The sequence below is a fragment of the Carassius auratus genome, unplaced genomic scaffold (genome assembly GCF_003368295.1).
Source record: "Carassius auratus strain Wakin unplaced genomic scaffold, ASM336829v1 scaf_tig00216807, whole genome shotgun sequence".
In the NCBI taxonomy this organism is placed as follows: domain Eukaryota; kingdom Metazoa; phylum Chordata; class Actinopteri; order Cypriniformes; family Cyprinidae; genus Carassius; species Carassius auratus.
The window spans coordinates 12,650-21,874 of record NW_020528748.1 but is presented as its reverse complement, the minus strand read 5'-3'; the positions used below and the strand labels follow the sequence as shown (position 1 = coordinate 21,874).

Below are 9,225 nucleotides of genomic sequence, written 5' to 3'. Positions count from 1 at the left end.
TGCAGGACAACACTTAATAGGTGGGTAGAGACTCGTATTTCTGAGCAGTAAGTCTGTAAAGCAATATACTGTGAGAGGGATGTGTGTAACCGAGTCCCATACAACTCAAAATAATAAACCACAAAATTAGCAAAATGATTCACTCCACTGTGTTGAGCGAGAGCGCTCTCTGCTGTCTTCACGTACTATCGAAAACTTCCTATTTCCAACTTATAAACTCATGATCACGAGCTTGATGCATTCTTTTCAGTTAAAATAACAGTGGTCAGTAGTCATCAAGGCAGAAATGGCAATTATGTTAAAACAAGTTCTAGTGACAGTTATGCTTAAGATGCTAATTATGCCTTATTGTTTTATTGTTTTCGTACCAATTATGCATTACAATAAAGCTACATTTTTGGGGAGATTCAGGTGTTTAAACCCTAACCAAACAAACTGAACTTTGTTGTCAAATACTGTTGTTTTTGGTAACTTCTTTAATTCTAGTTTTAGTGTAGTCTTTGTGTAAAGCTGTCATTTTAGTTTTTATTAGTTTTAGTCACGTTCATACTCTTTTAGTCTGGTCAAGTTTCAGTCAACTAAAAGCCGGAGCATTTTAGTTTTTATTTTAGTCAGAATAATCCATGATTATTTTCGTCTAGTTTTAGTTGAAAAAAAAACTAATGACATTTAGTCTAGTTTTAGTCAATGAAAATTGTATTTTAGTCTCTTTTTAGCAATGCAAATCTGTTTAACTCAGTCAATGTAGTATAAGTAAGTTACCTAGTAGTATAGACAAAACCCACATTTTCATTTAGCCAAACTCATTTCAAACAAGGTTATCATATTATATTATTGTTACCTTATAGACTCAAGAATACATCCATTCCAGACACGGAAGATGCTCTGATTTGAATTACAACATTTTACCAACCAACATGTTAGAAGTACACACATTGGTCCTTTTCTCTGTGTCAGACTTAACTTTGTTTGAGTTGAATTGTCATCTTCTAAATTCAAACTCAATGCTGCAAGTCGGGCTTGAGGAATTGACGTCGCCTGCGTCTGTGCAGTGCAACCTGATGCAGCCCCTAAAGTGAGACACAGGAAACAGAAATACTTGCAAAATAATAGTAATAACGCGACTAAACGAGACAAAATAATGTTCTAACATTTAGTTTCATCTCGTTTTGGTCACTAAAAATGAAGAGACATTTTAGACATTTTAGAGCAACACTAGTGTCAAATGAAATTGTTCCATTAGGAAAGATTTAGCGTAAATGCATCCAAAATCAAGTAGTCTGCCTCTTGAGTGACATGGATCGTTCAAATAATAAAAAATAATCCCTAAAAAGGGAAACAATTTTAATTTTCTTAGATGTTTGACATATATCATCACACACTGTGGTTTGAAATGCTCTGATAGATAAACTCATTCATTGAGAATGTGAGCTGGCACCCTTAACTATGACCTGAATGGTTTGCCTTTAAAATAATTGTTTGCCTTTAAACCCTAATTCCGCTCTCTTTACTTCTAATATTGTGCAATTCTTTATTAGGCAAACTAAACCGTTTGCGGCAAGTTACTGTATGCAAAAAAGAACATTATTTATTGCTTACTATTTTTTCCCCAGTGGTCCCGTGTTTACTCTCTGTGAGTATAAGTCGTACGTACTGGCACACAGTTAAGCTGCTTTGTGAACCATTGTGCTTTGGTCTCATTCTTAAATGTGATTTAGAAATTAAGCCAAGTTGAACTGAATTGAGTTCAGTGTGACCTGTGTTAAATCAGGTTTTATGTTTTTATGTAGTACATGATATTCATATGCACCTAGGTACTAAGCAATTCTCTGTTGGGATCTAAATTTTGTGCCGATAGATGATAGTATCATGTATTATGTATTATGTACTGATGATTGTTTGACATATCGCCTGTGGCTGATCCCTTTGACGATATCAAGATGATAATAATACAATAATAAAATTATTACTATTATTATTATTTCTATTATCAGGCTAGTATTATTATCTAATTAATACTAGGGCTTATTTGTTTCATCATATTTATTTTCCACATTTTTATAGTGGTGTGCACTATAACCAATCACACATGATTCCGAGTTTATAATTTGATAGAACACTTACAATTTAAGTGTTATAATTTAATAGAACACTTACAATTTGAAGTGTTTAGCAGTCAAAACACCAGAGTGTTCAGTGCTTGCGCTCGCTGATTGAATTCTGCTCACTCGCCAATTCTCTGATCATAAACAACAAAGTTCAGTTGTGATGTAAGTATATGATATTTATTCAACATACAGTGTAAATAGCTTTACTGATTATAACAGGAGTGTTTTTTTTTTTTAGTACATAAACTGAAACATAACATAACATAAACATAACAGACTGAAGTCTGTGATGATGTTTTTTGACACTGTAAATATTGTAAGGTAAGGAAATGATAAGCATTATAATTAGCAACTTACAATGTTTTTTATTATTAAACTATTTTGTATTATATTAAACTTTACATAATAATATATAATTTACTTTATATACAGTGTATATATATATATATATATATATATATATATATATATATATATATATATATATATATATATATATATATATATTATTGTTGGGCATAGATTAATTTTTTAATCTAGATTAATCTCACTGTGATCTTGAAATTAATCTAGATTAAAATGGCTCATTCGAATTCTGCCGAAGGCATTCAGAATATGTGTGTTACCCAAATAAAATTGACAAACAGTAAGTCTTTGAGAAGGGGTTTATCAAGCTAGGTGGTGTATTAGAAAAGGGGCTCATCTCCTGTTTCCAAAATACATCACAAAGTGCTTGAAAAAGCTGTAAACTAATTCCACACTGCACAAGGTGCAAACAACCTTACGCCTGTTTCACACATACTCCGTCTGCAGTGTATATGCGTTGCATATTTTTTTTTACGTACCCATGTTAATGGATTTCAGTTGCAATCCAGGAGTGTTGCATCTGTAGCAGTGCAGCGATCGTTTACTTACTGAGTAGCAGACTGCAAACGAGTCCTGTGTGAAAGCACATCAATTCCGTGCTGCACCACATACGTAACGCACACAAACTTCATACGCACTGCAGACGGAGTATGTGTGAAACAGGCGTGAGCAGGGCCGTAGCTGGGATGTGCCATTTACACAATGTTTAAGTTTTTTTTCAAGTTTGTAGGTGTCACGGTACAGAAACCAAATAATTAAATGTAAAATAGCACTGGATAGTCTTCAACGTAAAAATGTTGAACATTATTACAGTTTGCTATATTTCACGAGTTCACCCTTACATCTAATCTGAAGGCAAATAGTAGACATATTTTGGCGTGCTGTCCTGGGGGAGGGATCCGGGCCCGGAGCACAGCCCGAACCCAAATAACTCCCCCTATCCCCAATTTGGGATAAATAGATTAGAAGTGAGGAGTTGGGGTGGAGGAGGGATGCCGAAAACTGTCGTGGGACAGTAGGTAGGAAGACTGGATATATATACGCTTGTGTGGTATTTAAGATGATTAGCTAAACGAGATGCACCTGTGCCAAATTGAATGATTATTTGATCGTGCTTCTCCTGAACTTTGTTAATAAAACCACATATATCAAAAATTATATCTGGTGTCTGAATAATTTTTGGTTTGACTGTTAAAACTACAAAGTAATTCAGTCAAGAGCAGTGAGTGATTTTCATTTTCATTTTCTTGGATTAACATTACAGCAGCCAGTAGCTAAATTAGGCGCGTTCACTTTAAGAGACGATGAACGCATACAATATAATACACATCCCATTTTTTTCCTCAACTGTACTTTCACTTAAGAAATAACTGGCAGTTTTTTCGAGCATAATTTCCAAGGTGGATATTTTGACATATTTTGTATGTATTTGTCGGCACAAAAGCAAAAATAAGCAAATTCGGTGTTCGAGTGTTTTGAGACGCCTTTCTCTGCGTGAGCCTGAACACCAGAACACCGCGGTGCTGAATTGGGCTCTTTCACATATTTTTGTTTGTTCAAACTGCAATTTGTATTTGTTCATTCAGGTGCAGGAGGGACTTCAAGGAGAACTTCGCAGAAGAGAGCTCGTTTCAGTGTCGCTGTCCGTGACACGCAGCTCTCTCTCTCGTGCGCACCGAACACAGCGCGAGTAACCAGCTACTCTGTTCGGCTTTTCCGCATCTTGTGTTTGGAAGCTTTAATGTTTAAATCGACAAGCGGTAAGGCTTAAAGATAAGCTTTCGTGACGATGCGCAGCAGTGGCCCATCTACTGTCCTGAGCATCTTTTTAGGCTGGCCTCAGCCAGTCGGTTATATAAAATATCAAGGTGAAAGTCATCATAGCTTGCTTAGTATAGACCCAGCTCTCAACCCAACTTTGAGAATAGATTAACGGCAATATTTTTTTTATCGCCCGATAAGAGTCTCGCGTTATCGCAGCATGTTAACGCCGATAACGGCCCACCACTAATATATATATTTTGATATATATATTTTGATAGAGCACTCCTAGATCTACAATGATTTACAAGTGCAACTTATGTTACGATGCTTTTGGGAAACAGAACGTAATATTAAGATCAGTTGTATGATCGCTTTTACAAACTTCTTAGGCTTACGAAGCTTTTTGGAAATGCAGCCCACATATGACTATGGAGCATATCACCCAACACTAATCTAAATATAACCGCATGAAGTTTTTCCAAAAGTTATAAAGTCACAAGGGCAAATTATATTTATTTGTCTATTTATGAATATTAAAATTAATCATCCTAAAATATTCTCTTCATAAAAAAAAAAAAAAAATATATATATATATATATATATATATATTGCACTTGTCTCAACAGCTCAATGTCATAAGTGAATGTTAGCTATAGTTACATGGGGATGTCTGTGATTTAAGATTAGTGTCTGCAATATATATCCAGCATGTAATGAGTACTATGTTGGAAACCAGTTCTAAACTGCAGGAAAATTGAAAGGTCTGAAATTAACTTATAACTTATATATAAATAATAATGCATTGTGTGTAGTCACTATAAATACTGAAGTACACAATGATTAAAATTCTAATATTCTAATGTTGTTACACTATCATACTCTGATAATCATAAAATATACACTACTGTTCAAAGGTTTGGGTTGTTTTTTTTATTGTGCGCAACCAAACTGAATATATTTTATCAAACATAAATTAAAACAGCAATATTGTGAAATATTAGTATAGGCAAGTGGGTTAAAGTTAGTCAACATTTCCCTTACAATTTTATTGGACAAAATAGTTTGTGGATAAAAGCTTAGATTTTGGTCACATAACATAATGTCACCATGCATTTTTCTTCTGACTTACCATTTTTTTTAAAATGAATGTATTTGCTGAGTTCTTTGACACAGAATAAGTTCTAGTATATACCCACCAACATAATCACTCTCTGACCCCATAAATTAAGCACTTGGCATTAGGTAAGAGTAAAGCACTTTGTCTTTCTACAAGTTCCCTTAAGTGCAGCGGGACCTTAAAAGGTTGTGAAATTATGAGCAGATTTTATCTGAATTCCTCAGAAATCCCAAATGACCTCTCTCTGGCGCTGTGTGGAGGTGATAATCAGGAAAAGCATTAACTTGTGGAGGAATTTCTTTAGATCTGGACAGTATACCCACTCCTGACAGTACTCAGACTCAAGGAGACATGGTTCAGGACAGTTTCATCTCTCATAGAGAGTGGCTCTCTTGGGACAATGTATGTGTGTGTTTAAATAGTTCACCATGGTCAATCACTGCGCACACTCGACAACAGCTGCAGGCTGTCACACACTTGCTGCCTCTCTGGCCTCTCTTTTTGCTGTGTGTGTATTAGAAGCAGGTGAAGTATTTTTGACACAGCTGTGTATGAGGACTCCTGCTTGGATGGTGGTCTAACACCTTCTCGGGACCCACTATGAGTTGTGTTTATTTAGTGCCTTGTCAAGGTGTGTTTTGTGTGTGTGTGTGTTTGCGTGTGCGTGTGTGTGTGTGTGCGTGTGTGTATTGTGTTTCACCAATAGCAACTCAGGCTTGACGTAAGAGTTCTTCAAACTATTATGTGCTCAATCAAGACAAATAAGAAAGCAAAAACTGCATAACCCATAGCATACTATATAGGGGACCATTTACACTTCATTCTAAACTATTTTTTTAGGTGTTTAAAGGTCCAGAACTCTCTCACATGATGTTGTGGTGTGTTGTGTGGCTGCCAAGTACAGATGCTTTGAAAGTTCTAAAAAAAAAAAAAAAAAAAACATTTGCGATACCATTCGTGATTTTACTACAAACACACGTAATTTAATACATGGTTTGTTCAAATGCTTCTTCAAAAACCAATAATAGTACCATGTAAAATTTATAAACAACTGTGATTTAACATTTTCTGTTTTGTCATATCTTTAGAAACATCCAACAATACACTAGTCTGAGATATCTTCATCAATTAAAGTTATTACAGAAAACTGCATTACCCTCTTTGCAAGTAAATTAAAACTTCTCCCTTTACATTTTAGACCTCCTCATTGTTTCCGTCCACCAACAACTGCTGACTTTATATGAGAACAAACATATTCAATACAGAAAATCTTTAAAGCAGTTTTATGAAACTCAAGTTGCAATCTCTTATAAGCAGGAAGACTTCTTGCACATCACAATGGCATATTTAGTTTCTGATGTTCTGGGCTTGGAAGGGTCGAGAATCACAGGACAGAAATAAAAATGACTGTGTCTTTTGTTACCTATGTGCATTAGTTATTTTGAAGCTTACACAAATCCTATGGCCTCCAGTTAGCAGATTGTCTTACCTGGACTGTCACATGGAGAGGGCAACATGAGATAAACTCTATTCATAATCTTCTAGCGGAAGAATAAGCAACACATGCAAAACCATGCTAGTAAGTGCATTAAGACTTAATCGTACAATTGCAGGATAGCCGTTGTTTCCTTTGGGTGTGGAAGCATTTGAAAACAAGCTCCGGTTGAGTGAAATGCAATGCAAGTCAAACATGGAGATTCCATGAATAAAATAATCTGTCTTTCTCAGGTCATATGCAAGTGGAAAGTAAGAAGATCATTGTGGGAACAAACAACATCCATAACTTGTCCTGGTTTTCCAAAATAAGCGTAAATCTTCATGAACAACACTATTCCGATAACTAAAAGCAAAACTGACTTAATGTCTTACCTTGTTGTAATAGTGAAGCTGAACTGAATGCCACTGGCCATCACTAACGCCACCTTGTACAAAAGGTGCGACAGTTGTTTTAGCCTCACCTGGGAAAGAAAGACAATATTATATATATATATATATATATATATATATATATATATATATATATATATATATATATATATATATATATGTGTGTGTGTGTGTGTGTGTGTGTGTGTATGCTGCTTTAAATTATGAGCAGGTAAAATACAGTAAAAAAAAAACAGTTATACAAACTACAAACAAAACAATTTATATACACTAAATACAACTAATAAAAGTGGAATTATAAATATATAACATGATAAAAGCAAGAAAAGAGCAATTCAATATTTTTCTAATAATAGTAATAATAATAAATATAGCTGCAAGCAGCAATAACGGGGCCAAGCACTACAGAAGCAAGCTTCAGACGAACGGCAGGAATGAGTAATTAAGACAGTTTTAAGATTATTTTAGGCAAAATGGCTTGAAAACAATAAACACAACAACTAGTAATAGGATTTATTGGCTTATCACGTGTAACCAATAGGTGGCGCTGTTACCAAATTAGTTTGAAATGGTCAGTGTGAGGTGACGATGACACATACAAAGTTTTTTGCAAATATGTCAAAGCTTTGCAGAGATACAGCCTCAAATGCATTTTGGAACCCTTCCAGCTGATTCGTTGATGCGCTAAATGAGAACCGTTTCGTATATTGACACGAAATCCATAACATTTTGCCAGAATGGTCTGAAGATGATCCATGTCAAATTTGGTGAAAATCGGACTAACGGTCTAGGAGGAGTTCGAAAAAGTAGGTTTTCAACATTAATCAAAATGGCGGACAGGAAGTTCAGCCAAATAAGGAAAACTTGGTATCTATGTTCTCGGCCTGACCCAAGGAATCTATTAAGCGTCATGTCAATAGCCAGATCTTTTCAAAAGTTATTAGCCTTTATGTAAATTGAGTTATAACTTGACCACTAGGTGTTTCAAAATATTTTGAGTACCTTCAGGGGATGTTGTTGTTGGCACATTCTGAGTTTCGTAATATTACACAAATGCATTTGTTTAGTATAGCATTTTATTTCACAAAACTGTATTGAAGTCAATGGGAATTTCATGTTTTGTTCTATTATAGCGCCACCAAGAGGCTCAGTCCAACCATTTGTTTTATGTGTCCTCAGAGTGAGCCCATACATATGTGTGTCAATTTTGGTGAAAATATCTCAATTCACTTCAGAGTTATAGACATTTACATGAAAAAGCATGTAAAAAATGACTGACTCTTGACTTTGATTGAATATTACTACCCCTTACTATCAATATTTTGGCATTTGGGCATTGGCATATAGCTATCGACCTATGTTTCCGAACTTCTGATGGTGGTTTCGTCTCGATCAGACAAGCGGTTTCGAAGATATAGCCAAATGTTTTTTAAGCGCTAAATCACAACGCTACACAAACCGTAAGGCGAAACCTAGCATGTTTGGTATCGTAGGACTCGGTAAGGTTTCAGGAGTCCAATTTAATGAGTCTGGTGAAAATAAGTCGACCACACCCAAAGTTATAAGCATTTAAAAAAAGAAGATCACCACTAGGTGGCGCTGTTTCGAAACTTCTCACGCTCCTTCAGGACATTGTGCTGATGACCCATACCAAGTTTCGTAACAATCCGTTGATGTGTTCTTAAAATACAGCATTTTAGCACAAAATTCAAAATGGCCGACAGTCAAAATGGCCAAAATGGTAAAATTGGATATCAGTCGACTTGGCATGTAGCCCTGAATCTAACAAGACAAATGTTATGATTTTTGGACAAACTGTTCAAAAGTTATAAGCAAAAATAGCAATTTTTCATATCTCTGGACCAGTAGGTGGCGCTGCGCCGAAACACAGCATGTAGCCTCAGGTCATGCTTGTTATGACATGTACCAAGTTTGGTCAGAATAGAATAAATCGTTGCATAGATACAGCCTTACGACTGTTTT

General features: G+C 35.3%; 1 long non-coding RNA gene across 1 annotated transcript; it reads right to left on the bottom strand.

Annotated features, from left to right (window-relative positions):
- Positions 1-573: 573 nt before the first annotated feature.
- LOC113098993 (uncharacterized) lies at positions 574-7,316 on the bottom strand. Its single transcript, XR_003289259.1, has 3 exons — positions 7,225-7,316; positions 2,158-2,239; positions 574-1,070 (listed from the first exon to the last, which is right to left on the bottom strand). It is a non-coding gene; the product is annotated as an uncharacterized LOC113098993 (long non-coding RNA).
- Between the last annotated feature and the right edge of the window lie 1,909 nt (positions 7,317-9,225).